Genomic DNA, 25,893 nt, shown 5'->3' with positions numbered 1-25,893 from the left:
GTGGGTAATTTCAGAAGAGAAGAAAGAAGCAAGCTGTGAACCTGAAAGAACACCAGTCTGGGCATCAGGAAATACAGATTGTAGTTCTGCCATGTCCAATAGGGTAGCCACTGGCCATCTGTAGCTATTTATGTTTTTGGTTTGTTTGTTTTGTTTTTGCTTTTTGCTTTTTAGGGCTGCATCTGCAGTATATGGAAGTTCCCAGGCTCAGGGTTGAGTCAGAGCTGCAGCTGCCACCCACAGCCACAGCCACAGCCACGCGGGATCTGAGCCGTGTCTTCAACCTACACCATAGCTCACAGCAACGCCAGATCCCCAAACCACCCAGTGAGGCCAGGGATCAAGCCCACATCCTCATGGATCCTAGTCAGATTTGTTTCCACTGCGCCACAATAGGAACTCCCTGTGGCTATTTACTTTTAAATTATTAAAGAGAAAATAAAAATTTCAAATCCAGTTCCTCAGTCACACCATGCATATCTCACATGTTCAGTAACCAGATGTACTCAGGGTTTCTTTTTTTTTTTTTTTTTAAATTTTATTTTCCCACTGTACAGCAAGGGGGTCAGGTTATCCTTACATGTATACATTACAATTACAGTTTTTCCCCCACCATTTCTTCTGTTGCAACATGAGTATCTAGACATAGTTCTCAATGCTATTCAGCGGGATCTCCTTGTAAATCTATTCTACGTTGTGACTGATAAACCCAAGCTCCCGATCCCTCCCACTCCCTCCCCCTCCCATCAGGCAACCACAAGTCTCTTCTCCAAGTCCATGATTTTCTTTTCTGAGGAGATGTTCATTTGTGCTGGATATTAGATTCCAGTTATAAGTGATATCATATGGTATTTGTCTTTGTCTTTCTGGCTCATTTCACTCAGTATGAGATTCTCTAGTTCCATCCATGTTGCTGCAAATGGCATGATGTCATCCTTTTTTATGGCTGAGTAGTATTCCATCGTGTATATATACCACATCTTCCGAATCCAATCCTCTGTCGATGGACATTTGGATTGTTTCCATGTCCTGGCTATTGTGAATAGGGCTGCAATGAACATGCGGGTGCATGTGTCTCTTTTAAGTAGAGCTTTGTCCGGATAGATGCCCAAGAGTGGGATTGCAGGGTCATATGGAAGGTCTATGTATAGATTTCTAAGGTATCTCCAAACTGTTCTCCATAGTGGCTGTACCAGTTTACATTCCCACCAACAGTGCAGGAGGGTTCCCTTTTCTCCACAGCCCCTCCAGCACTTGTTATTTGTGGACTTCTTAATGATGGCCATTCTGACTGGTGTGAGGTGGTATCTCATGGTAGTTTTGATTTGCATTTCTCTTATAATCAGCGATGTGGAGCATTTTTTCATGTGTTTGTTGGCCATCTGTATATCTTCTTTGGAGAAATGTCTATTCAGGTCTTTTGCCCATTTTTCCATTGATTGATTGGTTTTTTTGCTGTTGAGTTGTATAAGTTGCTTATATATTCTAGAGATTAAGCCCTTGTCAGTTGCATCATTTGAAACTATTTTCTCCCATTCTGTAAGTTGTCTTTTTGTTTTCTTTTGGGTTTCCTTTGCTGTGCAAAAGCTTTTCAGTTTGATGAGGTCCCATGGGTTTATTTTTGCTCTAATTTCTATTGCTTTGGGAGACTGACCTGAGAAAATATTCATGATGTTGATGTCAGAGAGTGTTTTGCCTGTGTTTTCTTCTAGGAGTTTGATGGTGTCCTGTCGTATATTTAAGTCTTTCAGCCATTTGGAGTTTATTTTTGTGCATGGTGTGAGGGTGTGTTCTAGTTTCATTGCTTTGCATGCAGCTGTCCAGGTTTCCCAGCAATGCTTGCTGAATAGACTTTCTTTTTCCCATTTGATGTTCCTGCCTCCCTTGTCAAAGATTAATTGACCATAGGTGTCAGGGTTCATTTCCGGGTTCTCTATTCTGTTCCATTGGTCTGTCTGTCTGTTTTGATACCAGTACCACACTGTTTTGAGGACTGTGGCTTTGTAGTATTTCTTGAAGTCTGGGAGAGTTATGCCTCCTGCTTGGTTTTTGTTTCTCAGGATTGCTTTGGCGATTCTGGGTCTTTTGTTGTTCCATATAAATGTTTGGATTGTTTGTTCTAGTTCTGTGAACAATGTCATGGGTAATTTGATAGGGATTGCATTGAATCTGTAGATTGCTTTGGGTAGGATGGCCATTTTCACAATATTGATTTTTCCAATCCAGGAACATGGAATATCTTTCCATTTCTTTACATCTTCTTTGATTTCTTTGATTAAGGTTTTATAGTTCTCGGCGTATAGGTCCTTTACCTCTTTGGTCAGGTGTATTCCGAGGTATTTGATTTTGTGTGGTACAATTTTAAAAGGTATCGTATTTTTGTATTCCATTTCTAATGTTTCATTGCTGGTATACAGAAATGCAACTGACTTCTGAATGTTAATCTTATATCCTGCCACTTTGCTGAATTTATTAATCAGTTCAAGGAGTTTTGGGGTTGAGTCCTTAGGGTTTTCTAGGTATAGAATCATGTCGTCTGCATACAGTGACAGTTTGATCTCTTCTCTTCCTATATGGATGCCTTTGATTTCTTTTGTTTGTCTAATTGCTGTGGCTAAGACTTCCAAAACGATGTTGAAGAGCAGTGGTGAGAGTGGGCATCCCTGTCTTGTTCCAGATTTGAGTGAGAAGGCTTTCAGTTTTTCCCCATTGAGTATTATATTTGCTGTGGGTTTATCATAAATGGCTTTGATTATATTCAGGAATGTTTCCTCTATACCCACTTTGGCGAGGGTCTTGATCATGAATGGATGTTGAACTTTGTCAAATGCTTTTTCTGCGTCTATTGAGATGATCATATGATTTTTGACTTTTTTTTTGTTGATGTGGTGTATGATGTTGATTGATTTGCGTATGTTGAACCATCCTTGTGAACCTGGGATGAACCCAACCTGGTCATGGTGTATAATTTTTTTGATATGTTGTTGGATTCGGTTGGCTAAGATTTTGTTGAGAATTTTTGCATCTATATTCATCAATGATATTGGGCGATAGTTTTCTTTTTTGGTGGTATCTCTGCCTGGTTTTGGAATGAGGGTGATGGTGGCCTCATAGAATGTCTTTGGGAGTATTCCTTCTTCTTCAACCTTTTGAAAGAGTTTAAGGAGGATGGGCACCAATTCCTCTTTATATGTTTGATAGAATTCACCTGTGAAGCCATCTGGTCCTGGGCTTTTATTTGTAGGGAGTGATTTTATGACCTCTTCAATTTCATTTCTAGTGATCGGTCTGTTCAGTTGGTCTGTTTCTGCTTGATTCAGTTTTGGCAGGCTGTAAGATTCTAGAAAATTGTCCATTTCTTCCAGATTGTCAAACTTATTGCCATATAGTTGTTCATAGTATTCTCTTATGGTTTTTTGTATTTCTGCTGTATCCGTTGTGATTTCTCCTTTTTCATTTATAATTTTGGTGATTTGGGTTCTTTCTCTCCTCTTTTTAGTGAGTCTGGCCAGGGGTTTATCAATTTTGTTCACCTTTTCAAAGAACCAGCTCTTGGTTTTATTAATTTTCTCTATTGTTTTTTGAGTCTCTATTTTATTGATTTCTTCTTTGATCTTTATAATTTCCTTCCTTCTGCTGACTTTAGGACTTTTTTGTTCTTCTTTTTCTAATTCATTTAGGTGGAGGGTTAAGTTGTCAATTTGGGATCTTTCTTCTTTTTTGAGAAAGGCCTGGATTGCTATAAATTTCCCTCTGAGCACTGTTTTCGCAGCATCCCATAGATTTTGAGAGGTTGTGTCTTCATTATCATTTGTTTCAAGGTAGTTTTTAATTTCCTTCTTGATTTCCTCATTGACCCATTGGTTTTTTAGTAGCATGTTGTTTAGTCTCCATGGAGTAGGTTTTTTCTCTTTGCTTTTCCCATGGTTGATTTCTAATTTCATGGCATTGTGGTCAGAGAAGATACTTGAGATAATTTCTATGCTCCTAAATTTATTGAGATTCGCTTTATGTCCCAATATGTGGTCTATTCTTGAGAATGTTCCATGAGCATTTGAGAAGAATGTGTATTCTGCTTTTTTTGGATGTAGTGTCCTGAAGATATCAATTAAGTCTAACTTTTCTATTGTTTCCTTTAGGATCTCTGTTGCTTTATTGGTTTTCTGTCTAGAGGATCTGTCCATTGATGTGAGGGGGGTATTTAGGTCTCCTACTATGATTGTATTCTCATCAATATCTCCCTTTATGTCTGTTAATATTTGTTGTATGTATCTGGGTGCTCCTATGTTTGGGGCATATATGTTGATGATAGTAACATCCTCTCCTTGGATGGATCCCTTAATCATTAAATAGTGTCCTTCTTTGTCTTTCTTTATGTCTTTTGTTTTAAAGTCTATTTTGTCTGATATGAGCGTTGCAACTCCTGCTTTTCTGTCATGTCTATTGGCATGAAATACTTTTCCCCAGCCTTTCACTTTCAATCTATATGTATCTTTTGTCCTAAGGTGAGTTTCTTGTAGGCAGCATATTGAAGGTTTTTGCCTTTTTATCCACTCAGCCATTCTGTGTCTTTTGATTGGGGCATTCAGTCCATTGACATTTAAGGTGATAATTGATAGATGATTATTTATTGCCATTTGATCCTCGTGTTCCAGTTGATTCTATGGTTCTCCATTCTTCTTTTTTTTTTTTTTTTTTTTTTTGGTTGGATGGTCTCCTGTTATTATCTGCTTGAGTGTATTTTTTTTTTTCATTTTTTGCAAATGCAATATTTGGTTTTTGCTTGTGGTTGCCCTGTTTTTTAAGTATGCTAACCCCTTCCCATAATTGTGTGTTTTAGCCTGATGGTCCTGTAAGTTCAAACACTTCATTATTATATTAAAATTAAGAAGAGAGACATACATATAAACAAAAAGGATTATTTACCTCCTAACATCCCTTGCCCACATTTTATGGTTTTGATGACTCTTTTATTTTTTTCTTTTTAATTTTATTTTGTTTGAAGCATGTTCATGATTAAATCTGTATGCTGGCTTATTTGAGTGACTGCTCTCTGATTACGGTTTCCTCAGTCCTAGTTCTTCCTCTTCTTCTTCTTCTTTTTTTTTTTTTTTCTTTTCTTTTTTCTTCCCTTTCCTTCCTTTCTTTTTGGTTTAGAGAAGCCCTTTCAATATTTCCTTTAACCTGGGTTTTGTGCTGCTGTATTCTTTAAGTTTTTGTTTGTTGGAAAAAATTTTTATTTCCCCTTCTATTTTAAATGATATTCTTGCTGGATAAAGTATTCTAGGTTGCATATTTTTTCCTTTGAGCACTTTAAATATCTCTTGCCATTCCCTCCTGGCCTGTAGTGTTTCTGTAGAGAAATCAGCTGATACTCTTATGGGGGTTCCCTTGTAGGTAACATTCTGTTTTTCTCTTGCTGCCTTTAGGATCCTCTCTTTATCACTAACTTTTGCCATTTTTATTATGATGTGTCTTGGTGTGGGTCTGTTTGGGTTCAGTTTGTTTGGGGCCCTCTGTGCTTCTTGTATCTTGAATCCAGTATCCTTTAGATTTGGGAAGTTTCCAGCGATAATTTCTTCAAATATATTTTCCATTCCCTTATCTTTTTCTACTCCTTCTGGAATTCCTATTATGCGTAGATTGGCCCGTTTTATATTATCCCATAGGTCTCATATTGCTTTCCAGTTTTTTGATTCGGTTTTCTGTCTGTTGACCAGATTGAGTGATTTCCATTATTCTATCTTCCACATCACTGATTCGTTCTTCTGCATTATTCATTCTGGTTTTTACTGCCCCTAGTTCAGTTTGCATCTCTGCAAATGAATGTTCTAGTTTTTCTTGGCTCCTCCTTATATTTTCTAGCTCCTTTCTGAGGGTATCTGCATTACTGTTCATATCTTCTCTTAATTCCTTCAGTATTTTCAGTATTTCTCTTTTGAATTCTAGGTCTGTCTGACTGCAGAGATCTGTTTCATTGTTGACTGTTTTAGGTGAGTTCTCCTGTTGGTTTGACTGGGGGTGGTTTCTCAGCTTCTTCATCTTGCTTGTTGTCTTCTTTCTCCTGAGGGAGTTGTACTCTCCGTTATCGGGTAGTGTTTGCCTTGTCACTGCTGTGGAATATTTCCTGAGGGCTGTCGTTGTTGGTCAATCTTTTTTGAGGCAGTGTGGCTTTTCTGGAGTGTTGATGGAACTAACAGTGTTTCTTTGAAGCAAAGGAGGACTTCCTGAGGGCAGACAGGATTGGGAGGTCCACCCCACGATGGTAGCAGATTTCACTTGGTTCTCAGCACCCCCTGGGGTCTTGGGTGGGTAGCAGGGCCCTTGGAGACTCAAGAGGCTCCTCCCCAGGGCAGCCCGACTCAGAAAGACCGTCTGAGATCTTTTCCCGATTCGGCCAGGCTTGTTGCAGCTTTTCTGGGCTGCAGGGGGTCCTGCCTGGAGCTGGCAGTCCTATGCAGCTGGTCCACTAGGTCTCAGCACCCCTTGGGGTCTTGGGCGGGTAGCAGGGCCCTTGGAGACTCAAGAGGCTCCTCCCCAGGGCAGCCCGACTCAGAAAGACCGTCTGAGATCTTTTCCCGATTCGGCCAGGCTTGTTGCAGCTTTTCTGGGCTGCAGGGGGTCCTGCCTGGAGCTGGCAGTCCTATGCAGCTGGTCCACTAGGTCTCAGCACCCCTTGGGGTCTTGGGCGGGTAGCAGGGCCCTTGGAGACTCAAGAGGCTCCTCCCCAGGGCAGCCCGACTCAGAAAGACCGTCTGAGATCTTTTCCTAAGTCGGCCAGGCTTGTTGCAGCTTTTCTGGGCTGCAGGGGGTCCTGCCTGGAGCTGGCAGTCCTATGCAGCTGGTCCACTAGGTCTTAGCACCCCCTGGGGTCTTGGGTGGGTAGCAAGGCCCTTGGAGACCCAAGAGGCTCCTCCCCGGGGGAGCCCGTCTCAGAAAAACCGTCGGAGAATTAGGTCGATCTATTCACGGCCTGGCTAGGCTTGTTCTAGCTTTACTGGGCTGCAGGCCTTTTCTCGGGGGCTGGTGCTGTTTGGTGCTGCTCTGTGGAAGTGTAGCCCCTCCAAAGGGCAAGCAGGCCTGTGCAGGGAGAGCCCCTGCGTTGGTAGGCTTCAGGCAATTGTTGAGGCCAGCCCTCCTGGATGGCAGGCAGCCCCAGGTTCCGCGAGAGCGTAGGGGGTGGCGGGGGTGGGGGGAGGGAATGCACTGGGAAGCACAGCTTTCTGCTAGCTAGCGGGCCTGTAAGCTTGCTGTGGCGTGGGGGGTATTCTATGGGAACCCACCCCTTCTTCTCTCCGCTCCCCAGCACGGGCGCAGACCAGGCTCTTCTCCCAGGTTCCCTCTGAGGCGGCTTTCCACTTCCCCGCCCCTAGAGTATTGCTCCCTTCCTCTGCGACAGCTTTGTTTTCTAGTCTCCCAGGCAGTCTCTGCCCCGTCAAATGGTTTAGAGACCTCCCAAGCAGTTTCCGCTCTGCCCCGCCCCCCTAGCCCGGGGACTAATCTCTGGAGCCGAGGTCTCCGTGCCCAGCCCCCCCCCAGGCGTCCCCCGGCCCCCTCTCGGGGACCAACCTTCAGAGGCGAGGTCTCGGTGCCCAGCCCCCACCCAGGCGTCCCCCGGCCCTTTCCCGGGGACTAACCTCTGGAGCCGAGGATTCGGTGCCCAGCCCCCACCCAGGCGTCTCAATTTTTGGTGACTGTGCCCGTAGTTCAGATGGTCCGTTGGGTTCTTGATCCGTTTTTCCGTACTCCAACTTACTGCTACACTCTTCTCTGCATCTGGGGATTCCTCCGGTTCATTTGATCTTTCGCCCGGTAGGAGACTTTCCAGGATCTAGGAGACTTTCCAGGGTGCAGGATCCCTTTCTCCTCCGCAGTTCCCTTTCGGGAGCGCCCGTCCCGCTCGGATTCACCTTCTCTCACTCTCCTCTTTTCTCCCGTTCTGCCCAATAATGTCACGAACTTCTTGCCATTATTGGAGTTTAGGTTCCTCTGACAGCGATTGGTTGCTGTTCTGTGCGAGTCATTTCTTCTGTAGATGTGCTTTTTTTGTTGTGTTTGTGGGAGAGGGCGAGCGTGTCCCCCTACTCCTCTGCCATCTTGTCCTCTCTTCAGGGTTTCTTAAACTCCGCACTGTTGGCTTTTGGGGGCAAATAATTCTTGGTTGTGGTGGACTGTCCTGTGCATTATAAGATTTTTAGTAGCATCTCTGGTCTCTACCACTGGATATTACTTGTTGGTTGTGCAACCAAAAATGACTCCAGACATTGCCAAATGTCTCCTCAGGACCAGTTGAGAACCAGTGCCTAAACTGCTTTGGGTTTTCATTTCATCCTCAACTAAAGGCTTTGGATATTGCTAAGTGGACCCTCCCATTCAGCTCTAACATTCTGAATGTATGTCCACCTCACTGCTTCTCCCATCAAGCACCACTTTTTTGAGTGCTCCTATTCTCACTGCTGCACTTCCTCTGGCTCTCGCCAATGCCAGTAAGTTGTAATGATGAGTATTGCTGCATTGAGTAGGAGACCCAGACAGATGTACAGATGTGGCTCCATGTCCATCGTCTTATTGGCTGAAGCTACACTGACACCTGGTTTCGTCCATCATGCGCTCTGCTTCTCAGGAAGGTCCGGTTTTATCATGGCTTTGTTTCCAAAAGTGGGGTCCAGCTGCTTGCTGTTCTAAGGCTGATAAAGAGGCAAGGTTGGTGAACAGGAGGGTTGGGGATGATGGGCGTGCCTCCTGTCCAAAGATCGACACCCTCCTACTGACAACCAGTGGGCAAGACCTTGCAAAGGGGAGTTTCAGGGCGTATAGGTGGAGAGAGGGGGTTATGTGTAGAAATAACACAGTCAGCTCTGACAGCCATCTTGAAATTAGTCATATGCTGGTCTTACTAGTGCCATCTTGATTGTTTCAGGTGCAGTTAACCTTCAGTTCCAGCATGGGTTTGTTGCCACTTCCTCTCGGAATTGTGGCAGCTTATGTCAAGCTACAGTCATTATGTAGTTACCTTCTTCTCCCTGGGATGGGGGTTTCAGTATCTACAAGACAGCTTACAGGATACGACTCAGAATATTATCTACAGCCCTTGAGGAGAAAAAAAGGCCCTTGACTTTGTTTAGTGACTAAACTATTATTATTTGATCTTGACTTTTTTCTTGCTTCTGCATTTTTTCACTTCTCTGATTAAACTTATTCTTTGGCTAAAGTTTTTCTATAGACACAAAGACATGCTGGGGGAAGGACCATGGGTCCTGCTCCATTTCAGCCTGAGTCCTTGTATGAGTCCTTAAATAGAGCTGTTATCTGCTTTATTGTTGCCTCTAGCACAATCTGTGTAATTGCTCCCACTCTGCAGGCTGTTTTGGAAAGGATGTGTCTTTAAGGGGGTTGGTTGTGTATCTGACATTGCCCCTGGCTTGTCAAATTCAGGGAGACCCCCCCCCGCCCTGCTCCAGGGCCTTAACTGGGCTATGAACTCCTTACGAGCAGAGACCCTGTCTTATTTATCTTCAGCACTTAGCACAGTGCCTGGCAGCATTTGACAGTCCGAGTCCACAGGAATAAATGACCATTTTTGGTGGGGAAATATCATCGCAGTCTAAGGACTTTGCTACTCAAAAGTGTAGCCCACATGATGGTTGTTCAACTGTAAATATAGTAAAGTTCATTGAATTAAAACAAAAAGTGTAGCCCACACACCAGAGGCATCAGGATTGCCTGGGAGCTTGTTAGAAAGTTTCCAGCCTCACCCCAAACCTGTGGATCAGAATCTGCATTTTAACACCATCCCTGGTGATCTGTGGGCACATGAGAGCTGGAGAAGCACTGGCCTAGAAGACATTGCACTCAGGTTCCAGCCTTCTTCAGCCAGATTTGGAATGAGAAGCACCCTGCTGGCTAAGTTCCTCAGAATGTATGTTTCACAAACTGCTCAGGGACAGATAGGAGCTTACTTATGCATCTCCTGAGAGCTTCCTGGTATCTCTGCTTTTAAGGATGCTGATCCTGTTGCAGCAGGGCCACACCTTTATGATGTATTTAACCTTAATTACTTCTTTATAGGACCTGTCTGCAAATCCTGCCACCAGGGCTGCATGAATTAGAAGGCTGGGGGTGGGGGGACAAGTCAGTCCTTAACATTGCTCATTTTTTAAAAGTGATCATGTGTAAAGCACAGTCTGCCTGACTTGGGGGGAGAAGAATTTGGTCATTGTACACCCCTCATTGCATTTATCTTGCACAGTGCTGTTAGTTAGGTCATGTTATCCCATTTCACACTTAAGGAAACAGAGGTTAAGTTACTTAACAGAAGTTAAGTAATCTTCCCAAGGTTTCACAACTAGAACCTGGATGGAAAACCAGGTTCATCTGTCTCAAAAGGCTTTCACTACAATGAATGGTTTTCCCTATCAAAAAGGGGACATGCACTTAACAAAAGAAATTTCAGGGAGTTCCCCAGTGGGCTAGCAGTTAAGGATCTGGCATTGTGACTGCTATGCCTCGGATTTAATCCCTGACCTGGGAACCTCTGCATGCCATAAGCACAGCCAAAAGAAAAAAAAAAAGAGGAAATTTCAAACTTGAACATCCCCGTGGTAGTTTTTTTTTTTAATTGAAGTATAGTTGATTTACAATGTTCTGTTAATTTCTTCTATAGAGCAGTGTTCAGTTATACACTCACACACACACATATATATATCTATTCTTTTTTAAAATATTATTTTCATTATGGTTCATCATAGGCTACTGAATATAGTTCCCTGTGCTATACAGTAGAACTTTGTTGTTTATCCATTCTATATATAATAGCTCATATCTGTTAACTCCACCCTTCCACTCCACCCCTCCCCTGAGGCAACCACAAGTTGTCTATGTCCTTGAATCTGTTTCTGTTTTGTAGATAGGTTTATTGTGTCATATTTTATTTATTTTTTCATAGCAGCATTGTTCATTTTTAAAATTTTTTTATTATTATTTCCCCAATACAATTTTTTTTCTACTGTACAGCATGGTGACCCAGTTACACATACATGTATACATTCCTTTTTCTGCCATTATCAGGCTCCATCATAAGTGACTAGACATAGCTCTCAGTGCTACACAGCAGGATCTCATTGTTAACCCATTCCAAAAGCAATAGTTTGCATCTATTAACCCCAAGCTCCCAATCCATCCCACTCCCTCCCCCTCAGCAACCACAAGTCTATTCTCCAAGTCCACGATTTTTTATTTTTTATTTTTTTTTGCTGTGGAAAGGTTATTTGTGCCATATATTAGATTCTAGATATAAGTGATATCATATGGTATTTGTCTTTCTCTTTCTGACTTACTTCACTCAATATGAGAGTCTCTGGTTCCATCCATGTTGCTGCAAATGGCATTATTTTGTTCTTTTTTATGGCTTAGTAGTATTCCATTCTGTCATATTTTAGATTCCACATATAAGTGATATCATATGGCATTTGTCTTTTCTTTCTGACTTAGTACATTAATCTCTAGTTGCATCCATGTTGCTGCAAATGGAATTATTTCATGTTTTTTTATAGCTGAGTAATATTCTGTTGTATATATGTACCACATCTTCTTTATCTATGCATCTGTTCTTAGACATTTAGATTGTTTCTATGTCTTGGCTATTCTGAATAGTGCTGCTGTGAACATATGGATGCATATATCCTTTTGTGTAGATGTATGCCCAGGAGTGGTATTGCCGGATCATAAGGTAGTTCTATTTTTAGTTTTCTGAGGAACCTCCATACTGTTTTCCATAGTGGCTGCACCAACTTACATTCCCACCAACAGCGTAGGAGAGTTCCCTTTTCTCCATACCTCTGCAGCATTTGTTATTCGTACATTTTTTGATGATGGCCATTCTGACAGGTGTGAGGTGGTACCGCATAGTAGTTTTGATTTGCATTTCTCTAATAATGAGTGATGTTGAGCATCTTTATATGTGCCGACTGGCCATCTATTTGTCTTCTTTGGAGAAATGTCTATGTAGGTCCTCTGCCCATGTTTCAATTGTGTTGTTTTTCGTTGTTGTATGAGCTGTTTGTATATTTTGGAGATTAAGCCCATGTCAATTGCATCATTTGCAAATATTTTCTACCATTCTGTAGGTTGTCTGTGTTTTATGGTTTCTCTTGCTATACAAAAGCTTATAAATTCAAGTCCCATTTGTTTATTTTGCTTTTATTTCTATTGCCTTGAGAGACTGACCTAAGAAAACATTGGTATAATTTATGTCAGAGAATGTTTTACCTATCATCTTTTTTAGGAGTTTTATGGTATCACATCTCATGTTTAAGTCTTTAAGCCATTTTGAGTTTATTTTTGAATGTGGTTTGAGGTGGTGTTCTAACTTCATTGATTTACATGTGGCTGTCCCCCATGGTAGTTCTTTTTTGGCCACCATATGGAGTTCCCGGGCCAGGGATCCGATCTGAGCTGCAGTTTCAACCTAAGCCACAACTGTGACAATGCCAGATCCTTAACCCACTGTGCTGGGCCAGGGATTGAACCTATGCCTCAGTGCTCCCAAGATGCTGCTGATCCCGTTTCTCCACAGCGGGAACTACCCTCATGGTAGTTGTAACTGCCACTCTCAGTATTCTAGAATCTGTCTGCTCAGGTGACAGCCAGTACTCCACAGGATGCTGGAGTGAGGGATTAACATTCCTAATAAGAGGATAGTGTTTTATCTCAATGACAGGCCTCTCAAACACTAAAACCACAGAGATGGATGACTGGATCAAGTAAACAACCCCCAGACATCAGATTCTCAAGCACAGCCTGTATTAAGTAACCAGGATGTGATGGCTAAATGTGAGTCTGTTGTGTGAAGTCCTGGAGACCTTTTACCACAGCCTTGTTCCAACAAGCCCACACAGCTTTCCCAAGGATAAGACACAGACTAAAGTGATTTTTTTTAAATGTAATTTTTTTTCTTTTTATGGCCACACCCACAGCATATGGAAGTTCCTGGGCCCGGGATTCGACTTGAGCTGCAGCTGCAATAACCTTGGTTCCTTTAACTCAATTAATTCTTGTGCTGGGCCAGGAATCGAACCTGTCTCCACAGCAACCCGAGCCAGTGCAGTAAGGTAGTCAGATTAACTCACTGAGCCACAGCAGGAACTCCTAGGCTAGGTTTTTTGGTTTTTTGTTTTCTTTTTAGGGCCATACCTGTGGCATATGGAAGTTCCCAGGCTAGGGGCCGAATCCGAGCTACAGCTGCTGGCCACAGCCACAGCCACACCATGTCTGCGACCTAGGCCTCAACTTGTGGCAACGCCCAATCCTTTAACCCACTGAGCGAGGCAAGAATATCTAACCTGCATCCTCAATGATACTAGTCAGGTTCTTGACCCACTGAGTCACAACAGGAACTCCCTAGGCTAAAATTTGAGAATGCTTTTTTGGATTTGGAAGGTTCTTGGTTTCAGGGGATATAGTCACTGATCAGTCCTGGAGACAAGGTTGGTAAGACTCCAGGCCCTGCTCTCTGGGAGTCTAGTGTTGGGGAGAAATGCCAGTAGCCCTCTGATAAATGGAGTGGGTGCTCCCTCCGCTGGGGGTGCCGTGGCCCACACTGTGGTGGCAGGACCCTCTCACTGCAAGATGGGAGAGACGAAGCTCTTCATAGCCCAGCATGGGCTCACTGCCAAGTCTCTGGTGTTGCTGAGCTTTGACTCTCAGAGCCAGTGAATGGAGGTGCCCAGACCATTCGCCCTGAGAATATGAAGCCCAAGCAGGGACATCAGGGAGAGAGCTCCTGAATGGCACATCCCTCCTGCTGGGGAAGGTGGGGTGGGAGGAATGGCATAGGGAACAGCGATCCCTGGGGCTCTGGGAGCCCATCAACATTGAAATGTTGAGGTTGAGCTAGCTCTTGGGATCCTACCACCTCTGCAGGGAGACACTAGTGCTTACCAGATGGTTTAGGGCAATTTTTGGAGTTTGGGTCAGAATTCCACACAGCTCTGTTCTTTTTTAGCAGTGGGACCCCATAAAATTGCTTCATCCAGGGGTCACAGATTGGCAGCCAGGGGCTGTGTCCCGCAGGCAGGGCTATTTGGTTTGGCCTGGATCACAGGGTACTTTATATTTAGAAATTTCAGAGTAAAGTTCAGGTTTCTGGTTTCTCTAAGGAATTGGAAGATATGGGCCCATATTCCCACACAGCAGATCAGTGGACATATGGGCCCACCCATCTGTCCTGGCTGGGTCATGGTCTCCCCAGTTTGTCCCCTGTGCTGGCAAATTTGCTCCTGCCTAACCTCCCTTGGCCTTCTCACCTGTGTCTCCTTCTTGGTCCCTGTACGCATTTGAGTTTAACCTCTGTGCCTCATTAACTCATCTTAAAAAGAAAAAAAAAAATGCACCTTGAAAACATTACACTAAGTGTAAGAAGCCAGTCACAAAAGGCCATGTATTATATGATTTCATTTATATGAACTACCTAAACTGGCAAATCAAATAGACAGAAGGTAGATTAGTGGTTGCCGAGGGCTTGGGGCGGGGGGGTCGGGAAAATAGGGAGTGCCTGCTAACAGGTAATCTTTCTAGGATGATAAAAATATCCTAAAATTGAGTATAGTGACAGCTGCACAAGTTTGTGAACATACTAAAACCCGCTGAATTGCACACGTTTAAAGAGTGAATTTATGGCATGGGAATTATATATCAGTTTTTAAAGATAAGAGTGCCTATAGGTTGTGAGAGCACAAGCAAAGTGCTTATGATGGGGTCGCAGTTGTTGTCACCTGAAAGCCAGACATGCCTCCTGCTGTCTGGGATTTGTTTCTCCTTCACGCTTTTTCTGCTGATTATACCCAGGGGATGTTCAGTACGTTTTGTTACTTAACTGACTCTCAGAGCTTTCCAGAAGTTCTTTGGCCCTTCCTCAGAGCACATGTCCCACTTCTCATGTTCAGTTATTGGAGACTACTGAGCAGGTGGGAACCAAATCGCTTAAAACTCAGGCAAGCAGATGGAGAAGACGTTTACCCTCCAGATTCTCTTTGGGAAACCGCTGCGTGGCTCTGTCCCCTGGTGACATCATGTTACCTTGAAAACTGGGGTGGGTCTCTGCACCTGCCAGGAAAAGAGAGGCAGCCCAGTGTCCAGGCTGAAAATGTCACAGCACAGGATTAAACACAACTCTGGATTTATCTTTCTGTCCTTCTCAGAGCCAGGAGCAAAGCAGGTCCTTGGTCCACAGGGAGTGAATGAACTTGATCTTGTACAGTGTGTTAAGATCACGGTTTGTCTGTGACTTTGCACTAATAGTGTTACATGAGCATATGCAATGCGGAACTCGCTACATGCATGATCTCATTTAATTCTCTGTAAATGGTGCAAAGGCTCTGAAATCATTAGCCTCACCTTACCTCCGGGGCTGTCTCCTCTGAAGACATCGGAATGCGTGTGCAGTGACTGAAACCTCTGCCACCTCCTGGCTGGGCCATTTAGACATCACCAAATGAAAAGGCATTGGGTTCAATGAAATACTACATGTTAGAATGTAACATGGTAGTTAAGATGGAGTCCAAAAAATTTTGACTTGATTTCTGCACCTACCATCTATAAAATGGCTATCATAGTACTAGCTGCATGGCTTATTTTAAGGTTTAAATGAGATGATGCGTGTAAAGCACGCAGCACATTACCTGGCATGTAGCACATGCTCAGCAAGAGGTTACTTCCTGCCTTCACAAGAGAAGAACAGGCCTGGGCCTTCATTTCAGCATCTGCAGTACGTGCCTCATCTGTGCACCCCACATCTGGTGCAGAAGTGTTCCAGCGATGTCTGAACACTGGGCAGTGGGGAAGACCCGGGGCAGAGCTGCACTTCAGGCAGGGCCTGAGTTCTGCGGAGGGAAGTACCCTCTGTAATTGGGTGTGTGTGCTTTGCAGCCGGTGTGGTTTAAGGAGATGGACTGGAGGAACTTGTGTACAGTTGAGAGGCCATGGGCTTTGTAGGTGTCAAGGTTCAGATTCTCTGTGACTGTGAAAAAGGAACTTGGTTTCCCTGAGGCTCTTACTACTTCTTTTTTTTTAATGGAGTGTAGTTGACTTACAATGTTGTTAGTTTCATGTGTACAATAAAGTGAATCCGTTATATATATATTTATACATATATACATCCATTCTGATTACTTTTCAATATACATTACAGAATACTGAATACATTTTCCTGTGTTAAACAGTAGGTCCTTGCTACTGATCTGTTTTATGTACATTAGTGTGTATATATTAATCCCCACCTCCTAATCTGTTCCTCCCCTCTATGCTTCTCCTTTAGTAACCATTAGTTGGGTTTCTAAATCTTTGAGTGTGTTTCTGTTTTGTAAGTTCTTTGTGTCATTTTTATTAGATTCCACACATTAGTGATCTCATATTTGTCTTTCTCTGACTTCACTTAGTGTGATAATTTCTAGATACATCCATATTGCTGCAAATGGCATTATTTCATTAAGGCTGAGTAATATTCAATTCTATATATAAGGTATATATTATATACATAGAATATATAGTATTCTATTCTATATATTAAAATATATACAATGCATATATAATTGTTATAGTAATTGATAATATAATTGTTAAATATTAATATATATTGATATATAAATATATATTAATACAATATATAATATAGTTATATAAGTGATTAATATAATACATATAATTAATAATATATTGCATAATTATATATTATTTGTTTATATATTCTATATATATAGAAATTCTATTCTACATATATATTCCTATATATATATATATATTCTATATATGTACCATACTTCTTTATCCATTCCTCTATCCATGGACATTTCAGTTGCTTCCATGTCTTGGCTGTTGTAACTAGTGCTACTATTGTAAATCGTGCTGCAGAGAACATTAGGGTACATGTATCTTTTTTTTTTTTTTTTTTTTTGGTCTTTTTGTTTTTTCTTTAGGGCAGTACCTGCAGCATATGGAGGTTCCCAGGCTAGGGGTCCAATTGGAGCTATAGCTGTCGGCCTATGCCACAGCCACAGCAACGTAGGATCGAGCCACATGTGCGGCCTACACCACAGCTCAGGGCAACACCGGATCCTTAACCCACTGAGCGAGGCCAGGGATTGAACCTGCAACCTCATTCTTACTAGCTGGGTTCGTTAACCACTGAGCCATGACGGAAACTCCTGCATGTATCTTTTTGAATTACGGTTTTCTCTGGATAGATGCCCATGAGTAGGATTGCTGGGTTATATGGTAGTTCTATATTTACTTTTAACGGAACCTCCATACAGAGTTCTCCAGAGTGCTTGCACAAGCTTACATTACCACCACCAGTGCAGGAGCGTTGCCTTTCCTCCATACCCTCTCCAGCATTTGTTGACTTTCTGATGGTGGTGTGAGGTGATACCTCATTGTGGTTTTGATTTGCATTTCTCTAATAATTAGTAATGTTGAGCATCTTTTCATGTACTTTTTAGCCATCTGTCTCCTTTCTTTGGATAAATGTCTGTTCAGATCTTCTGACCACTTTTAAATTTTTTTAATAAAAACCTGTGTGAGGTGTTTGTATATTTTGGAAATTAATCCTTTGTCAATATCTTCGTTGTCAAATATCTTTTCCTATTCTTTGGGTTGTCTTTTGGGTGGGGGGGGCAGTATCAGCCACATATCTAACTTCCCAGTCTAGGGATGGAATCAGAGCTGCTGCCCTATGCCACAGCAACTCAGGATCCAAGCCACATCTGCACCCTACACCACAGCTCATAGCAATGCCAGATCCTTAACCCACTGAGCAGGGCCAGGAATTGAATGCACATCCTCATGGATACTAGTCAGGTTTGTTACCACTGAGCCACAATGGAAAGTTCTGCAGGTTCTCTTTTAATTTTATTTATGGCATCCTATCTTGTGCAAAAGCTTTTAAGTTTAATTATGTCCTATTTGTCTATTATTGTTTTTGTTTTCATTACTCTAAGAAGTGGATCTGAAAAGATATTGCTGTACTTTATGTCAGAGTATTCTGCCTATGATTTCCTCTGAGAGTTTTATAGTATCTGGGCCTGCACTTAGGCCTTTAATCAAATTTGAGCTTATTTCATGTACATTGTTAGAACCCTAATTTCATTCTTATACATGTAGCTGTCCAGGTTTCCAAACACCACTTACTGAAAAGACTATATTCTATCCATTGTAAGTTCCTGCCTTAGGCTCTGCTTCTGGAAGATGAGATAATAATTGCATACGGGGTTGTTCTCTGTATAGGACTGGGGACTATATCTCGTCACTTATGACAGAGCATGATATGTGAGAAAAAAGAGTGGATATATGTATGTGTGACTGGGTTACCTTGCTATACAGAAGAAAACTGACAATACTGTAAATTTTTATTTTCCACCTATATGGAAAGTAAAAATTATTTTAAAAATGGGGGAGAGTTGTTCTGAGGCATGACCAACTCCTGAAACACTTACAGTGTGTACCTAGGAGGTGGCCAGGTAACTGGTCTTCGTGCAGCTGGTGGCTATTGGCGTGCTGCGTCGCAGAGGCCAGGGATCCAGTGCGGGGCTATGGTTGTGATGCTGGTTGTGGCCCCAGGTTCTCCTTGGGTGGAAGAGGATTCCAAACGCGTCCTGGCCTGTCTCTGGCTCCTTCTCTGACCAGGGACAAGGTAGTTGAGTGGCACATTGTGAAGCGTGGAGTCCGCCGGCACTGGGGACTGTGCCTCCCGGGGAATGGGTGTTTCTGCCGTCCTGCAGCAGCTCGGACCAGGTGTGCACGGAGGCTCTGAGCCCTCTCTAGAGGACACTTCCTCAGTCAGGGCTTGCAGAGGAGCGAGGCAGAAGCAGATCTCCTCTCTGGCACAGAGAATAGGAATGCCTGTGACCTTGACACCAGCAAAGATCCTGGGGACTTGGGAGCGTACATTTCTGGGCCACAGACTACCTTCAAAACGAGTGCAGCTTCAGATCCCCTCCCTGTGGCTCACAACCTAGAGATGAAAGAGCCGACAGTGTTCTTTTGAAGAAACACTAGGCCTCGGGCTGGGGGCGCCCAGGTTGCAAACTTCCCTTCCTCTGCTCCCCTCTGTCGTTGTCTTTTCTCTCTGCACGTCCCCTGTGAAGGAGAGAGGCCAAGTCCTGCGACCGGGCCTGTGTGGGGCACCCACCAGGGGCTGGGGCATCCATCACCCCTAGGCAGACACGTGTCAGGTCCCGTCCTGACATCGCTGTCTGTCCCCAGCCACCAGCCACAGCTCTGGGGCCCTTGTCTTTCTCAGGGTGTATCTTCCGATCCCTGGAGCCCTTGGCCCCTGTGAACTTGACTCATAAGCTAGGGCTTAGGCCTGTCCAAATACGATTCGCATTTACCCAGCAGGTTAAGCGTAGATCAGCAGACACCCCTGGACACAGGGAGGGCGGCGCGGGGCTTCCTCGTGTTTCCCGACACCTTGTCCCTCAGCCCCACCGGCCAGGCTGGGCAGGCCCCGGGCAGATGCTTCCTGGCTCCCCACTTACCGTGCGGAGCTCTTGACAAAAGGAGAGGGATGGCGCTACTCACCCAGAGAATCGCGGCACCAGCCTGTCCTCAAGGGCCGCATGGAGGAGCTGAGGAGCTAGAAACGGGCAACACGGGGGAAGGAAACCCAGACCTTCCATGGAGAGTTGCTGGGCACGGACTGCGCGGTCGCTGAGTCCTTCAGCCTTCAGAGGAGGAATGACCTGTCCTGAGAGGGCAGGAAGAGCAGCAGCTTGGACTCGAGCTGGACTTTGAAGGCCGACTAGGGCGTGGAAGGGAGCTTTCCTGGAGAGTGGAGAGGACAGGAGGTGTCCAGGGCCCAGAGAGAAGGCGAGTGTGGCTGGAGCCGAAGGCGGGCTGGGCAGCTGGCAGCTGGGCAGGAAGACTGGAGAGGTGAGGTCAGCTGGCCCTGGCTTGACGGCCTGGGTGTCAGGCAGAGCGTGGGCCAGCTCTTCCTGCGGGGCCCAGGGGGTGACCCAGAGGGCCAGGCCCAGTGCTCTCCAGGCTGATGCTTCTGGTGTTCTCCAGGGGGATCCACTGTTGGTTATTGTTGGTCTTGTTCTCCTGACCATGGGCGATATTCTTCCCCAAGGGCAAGGGTGCAGACAGCAGAGACTGGGGTTCCAGGCGTGTTTGGGGCGGCCTGGGGGGCCCTGAGTTGCGCTGTGGGAGGATTGAGGGTGAGCGAGGCCTCGCGGCTGGTGTAGAGCAAACGGGAAGGTCGGGGCGAGCTGAACACAAATATTCCCCCCGCCCATGTCCTCCCTGGTCTGGAGACCCTGTTACACCTGCCAGCTGTCCCCTGGCCTCAGTGCCCCTTTCCTCGTGCTCTCTCGCCATTCGGTGTCTATAGGCCTTTGTAGTCTTCAGAGTTGCCTAAAGGTCGCTCAGATCCATACTGCTCAACACCTGCAGGTCACTCGTCCCTTCCCTGACTGCTCACGGACACCAGAAATCCAACCAGTTCCTTTGCCAAGCATGTGACTGGGCACAGCCCCTCTGGCCCTGTCGCCCACCCGTCTCCTTCACTTTGCCAAACCAAGTGCCTCTCTCCCTCCTCTGAGCCTTCGTTCATGCTGTTCCCTCTGTCTGCCTTGACTCGCCCTGAACAGCTTCGAACGCACACTAGTCAACCTTCGAAACCCCTCGCAAAAGCTGACCCTCTGAAGCCACCCCTGAGTCTCTGCTCACCAGAGATGCTGGTCAGGATCTTCCCCTCCCTCCCCTTCCTCAGCTTGCACTCTCCTCACCAGATTTTTCTGTTTCCCACTAAAGTCCTTGAGGCCTTTCTTGCTTCTCCTCCACCCCATCCGGGCAGAGAGCCCTTCAAGGGCAGGGGATGCATCCCCTTTGCTGGCTCTCAAATGGGGAGGGAGGCCTTTTCCGGTTGCTGGCGGAGGGGGGACGTTTATGACCTGAAGCAAGAGGACAGGTGAGGAGGTGGTTCCGGGGATGGGCTATGCTGCTGGCAGGGCTGGATCATCTCTGGCTCCCCTGGCGCTGCTGACGTGGCCGGGCTTCCCCAGGGCAGTGTGGCAGCCACAGTCCCAGGCAGACTATCTGGGCAGGATGGGGCAGCACAGCTGCTGGCAGGGGCTGTGCTCATCCCACTTCCTGGACTCCTCGAGAACAAGGAGACACAAGTTCTGGGTCTTTGTGGAATGTAGTAGACAGGTATGTAAAACTTAAGCTAGGAACCAGTCCTTCTCTGTTCTGAGACCGTAGTCAGCAATTCTTTGGGCAGTGTGACATTTCCCATCCCATCCCATCCCATCCCATCCCATCCCATCCCATCCCATCCCATCCCATCCCTTAGGATTACCAAAAGGTACACTCCTGCATTGGCCGGGAATCGAACCCGGGCCTCCCGCGTGGCAGGCGAGAATTCTACCACTGAACCACCAATGCTCCAGTTGGTAGCAGCTCTGTGAGCACCTCCCTTTAACCCCAGTCCTGAGCCTCCTAGTCTGTATGCTGATTCACAGACCATAAGGCCATGCTCTGGTGCTGCCACATCAGCACAGCTGCAAGAGCAGAAGCTTAGGCTCCAGAGCAGGAGAGAAGGCAGGAGGCTGTGTGTGTGAAGTTGATTTGCCTTCATCCTCCGGACAGAAACAAGAGCCCTTCTGTCTTGGGAGCAAAAAGCCCACTGAGACTTTGGGGAACCTTGCGGTCTGATGTGTGGGCCCTCCCATCCCACGCTCACATCGTGTGTTGAGCTGTTGATACAAGTCCCAGGCTTCACCACAGCTTCCTGCTGGAGACTGGCCAAGGCCCAGGGGGCGCAACAGGAGTCCCCTTACTGGGGAAGTTTCCCATAGGCAGCAGTGCCTCTCTGGAGAACCCAGCTGCTGTTCCTGCTCCCTTGAGCAGGGAGTGTGGTCGGGCTGACAGCAGCCCTTGGCTGCTGCAGACTGGGTGTGGCTGCGGGAAGCTGGCTCCTCCAGCAGGATTTCTGTGGGGGAACTTGCTGAGAAAAGGCCAAAAAGCAGCACTGCATTGGCCGGGAATCGAACCCGGGCCTCCCGCGTGGCAGGCGAGAATTCTACCACTGAACCACCAATGCGCCAGCTGTCCTGGGACACATCTGCAGGCCTTTTCTCAAGGGGCGGTGTCTTTCCAGACTCAGAGAGGAGCGCTGACACATCCCTGGGCCTCATCTGGCTGGTTTTTCCTGTTCGGGAATCCAGTGGGTTTATGCACAACCATCCTTGCTGGGCCTTATTTCAGTGCTTTGCCAAGCAGGGGCCTTGGGAACTGGCTTGGTGCATCCCCAACCCTCAGCCCCCTGGGCATCACACCCCATAAAGATCAAAGACCCCTCACAGGCCATTTGTGCAGCCCCTTCCTGAACTCCCCACCTCTGCTCCATGTCCATCAGCTCAGGAGCCAGGCCTGTTGTGCTCACAGAATAGGTGCCCCCTGTGACTTTTGCATTGAGTATTAATCAAAGTCCTGTATCCTTCCACTGAAAAAATTTTTTGCAATTAATTTTGCTCTAATTACTAGCAGGTTCCTGATAGGAAGCTGGAGGCACACAAACTAATGGATACCTTTTGAACTTGACCTCTTAAAATTTTTTGAGCCAACTTGAGACCCCCAGTTATGGCACAGGCAAGCAGTGTACCTGCCTAGGTGGACACAGCAATTAGATAGTGAATCCAGGCAGCTGCTCGAAAAGTTTGTAATCTCTAGGCCACGCAACTCACACCTTGGCTGCTACAGTGGTCCCAGTCCCTCACGCCTGGTGCTGGGATGGTCCTCCCTTTCCCTTTCATCTTAGAGCATCTTTTTCTCCCCCATTTTAAAAATTTTTGTTGAAGTAGACTTTATTTACAATGTTGTGATAATTTCTAGAGTACAACAAAGTCATTCAGTTATACACATATACATATGCATCCTTTAAAATTTTATTGTATTGGATATACAGTGTTCTGTCGATTTCTGCTGCACAGCAAAGTGACCAAGTTACACACATATGTACATTCTTTTTCCCATATTATCCTCCATCATGTTCCATCACAAGTGACTAGATATAGTTCCCTGTGCTATACAGCAGGATCTCATTGCTTATCCACTCCAAATGTAATAGTTTACATCTACTAATCTAAAACTCCCAGTCCATCCCACCCCCTCCCTCCCCCCCTTGGCAACCACAAGTCTATACTCCATGTCCATGAGTTTGTTCTTTTTTGTAGGTAGGTTCATTTGTGCCATATATTAGATACCAGATATAAATGATGTCATATGCTATTTGTCTAATGTACTTCACCGGTATGAGAGTCTCTAGTTCCATCCATGTTGCAGCAAATGGCATTATTTTGTTCTTTTTTATGGCTGAGTAGTATTCCATTGTAGATATGTTTCACATCTTCTTATCTATTCATATCTTGACGGACATTTAGGCTATTTTCATAGCTTAACTATTGTGAACAGTGCTGTGATGAACACAGGGGTGCATGTATCTTTTTCAAGCAAAGTTTTGTTTGGATATATGCCCAGGAGTGTGATTTCTGTATCATAGGATAGTTCTACATTTAGTTTTCTGAGGAACCTCCATACTGTTTTCCATAGTGGTTGTACCAATTTACATTCCCATCAACAGTGTAGGATCCCCTTTTCTCCACACCCTCTCCAGCATTTGTTATTTGTAGACTTACTAGTGATGGCCTTAGCAGTGTGAAGTAATACTTCATTGTAATTCTGACTTGCATTTCTCTAATAATTAGTGATGTTGAGCACTTTTTTTTTTCCCATGTGCCTATTGGCCATCTGTATGTGTTTTTTTGAGAACTGTCTACTCAGGTCTTCTACCCATTTTTCAATTGGGTTGTTTGGGGGGTTTTGCTCTTGAATTGTATGAGTTGTTTGTGTAATTTGCAGATTAAGCCCTTGTTGGCTCTATCATTTTAAACTATTTTCTCCCATTCTGTGGCTTGCCTCTGAATTTTTTATGGTTTCCTTTGCTGTGCAAAAACTTGTAAGTTTGATCAGATCCCATTGGTTTGTTTTTATTTCTATTGTTTTGGGAGACTAACCTAAGAAAACACTTGTACAGATGATGTCAGAGAATATTTTGCCTATATTCTCTTCTAGGAGTTTTTTGGTCTCTTACATTTAACTCTTTAAGCCACTCTGAGTTTATTTTTGTGTGTGGAGTGAGAGTGTGTTCTAGTTTCATTGATTTACATGCAGCTGTCCAGCTTTGCCAGCACCACTTGCTGAGAGACTTTCTCCCATTTAATATTCTTGCCTCTTTTGTTAAATATTAACTGACCATAGGTGTATGGGTCTATTTCTGGATTCTCTATTCTGTTCCATTGGTCTGTATGTCTGTTTTGGTACCTGTACCACACTGTTTTGATTAGTGTATCTTTGTAATATTGTCTTAACTCCGAGAGACTTATGCCTCCTGCTTGGTTTTTGTTCCTCGGGGTTGCTTTGGCAAATCTGGGTCTTTTATGGTTCCATTTAAATGTTTGGATTATTTCTTCTAGTTCTGTGAAAAATGTCATGGGTAATTTGATAGGGATCACATTAAATGTGTAGACTGCTTTGAGCAGCATGGCCTTTTTTTTTTTTTTTTTTTTTTTTTTTTTTTGTCTTTTGTCTTTTTTGTTGTTGTTGTTGTTGCTATTTCTTGGGCTGCTCCTGCGGCATATGGAGGTTCCCAGGCTAGGGGTTGAATCGGAGCTGTAGCCACCGGCCTACGCCAGAGCCACAGCAACGCGGGATCCGAGCCACATCTGCAACCTACACCACAGCTCATGGCAACGCCGGATCGTTAACCCACTGAGCAAGGGCAGGGACCGAACCCACAACCTCATGGTTCCTAGCCGGATTCGTTAACCACTGCACCACAACGGGAACTCCGGCCTTTTTAACTATATTAATTCTTCCAGTCCAGAAGCATGGGATATTTCTTTCCATTTCTTTGAATCTTCAATTTCCTTGATTAATGTTTCATAGTTCTCAGCATATGTCTTTCACCTCCTTAGGTTGTTTTTTTTTTTTAATATATTCCTTTTCTATTTCATTGTTAAGTGTAGAGAAATGCAACCAATTTCTGAATGTTAATCTTGTATCCTGTTACTTTGCTGAATTCATTGACCATTTAAGTAATTGTGTGGAGTCCTTAGGATTTTCTTTATACATTATCATGTTATGTGCATAGAGTGACAATTTTACCTCTTCTCTTCCAATCTGGATACCTTGTATCTTCTGTGTGTCTGACTGCTGTGGCTAGGACTTTCAGTACTATGTTGAATCAAAACAATGAGAGTGGGCATCCTTGTCTTGTTTCAGATTTTAGCGGGAAAGTTTTCAGCTTTTTCCATTGAGTACTATATTGGCTATGGGCTTGTCATAAGTGGCTTTTATTATGTTAAGGTATATTCCCTCTATACCCACTTTGGTAAGCGCTTTTATCACGAATGGATGTTGGACTTTGTCAAAGGCTTTTTCTGCATCTATTTTAGATGATCATGTGCTTTTTGACTTTTATTAATGTGGTGTATGACATTGATTTGCACATGTTGAACCATCCTCATGAACTTGGGATGAATCCCACATGGTTGTATGATCATTTTTGTTTTTGTTGGATTTGGCTAGCTTAAAATTTTGTTGAGAATTTTTGCATCTATATCAAAGATATTAGCCTCTAATTTTTGATAGTATCTTTGATTTTGGTATTAGAGTGATGGTGGCTTCATAGAAAGTCTTTGGGAATATTCCTTTTTATTAAACCTTTTGGAAAAGTTTAAGAAGAATAGGTATAAATTCTTCTTTGTATGTTAAGTAGAAATCGCCTATGAAGCAATATGGTTCTGGACTTTTGTTTGTAGGGAGTGTTTTTAATTATAT

General features: G+C 44.4%; 1 protein-coding gene and 2 non-coding genes across 3 annotated transcripts in view; 1 reads left to right on the top strand and 2 right to left on the bottom strand.

The window, feature by feature from the left end:
* LOC102168126 (protein VAC14 homolog) overlaps positions 1-25,893 on the top strand; it is a 44,524-nt gene that overhangs the window by 5,415 nt on the left and 13,216 nt on the right. The window lies entirely within an intron of this gene.
* On the bottom strand, positions 21,368-21,438 carry TRNAG-GCC (transfer RNA glycine (anticodon GCC)). Its single transcript has one exon. It is a non-coding gene; the product is annotated as a tRNA-Gly (tRNA).
* Positions 22,026-22,096, bottom strand: TRNAG-GCC (transfer RNA glycine (anticodon GCC)). Its single transcript has one exon. It is a non-coding gene; the product is annotated as a tRNA-Gly (tRNA).

Source organism: Sus scrofa, chromosome 6, assembly GCF_054392235.1.
Source record: "Sus scrofa isolate SSC_HxYL_T2T_F1_AM1 chromosome 6, Sscrofa_HxYL_maternal_Yorkshire_Landrace_v2.0, whole genome shotgun sequence".
Classification (NCBI taxonomy): Eukaryota; Metazoa; Chordata; class Mammalia; order Artiodactyla; family Suidae; genus Sus; species Sus scrofa.
The sequence above is the reverse complement of the archived record's forward strand: the minus strand, read 5'-3'. Positions and strand labels throughout refer to the sequence as shown.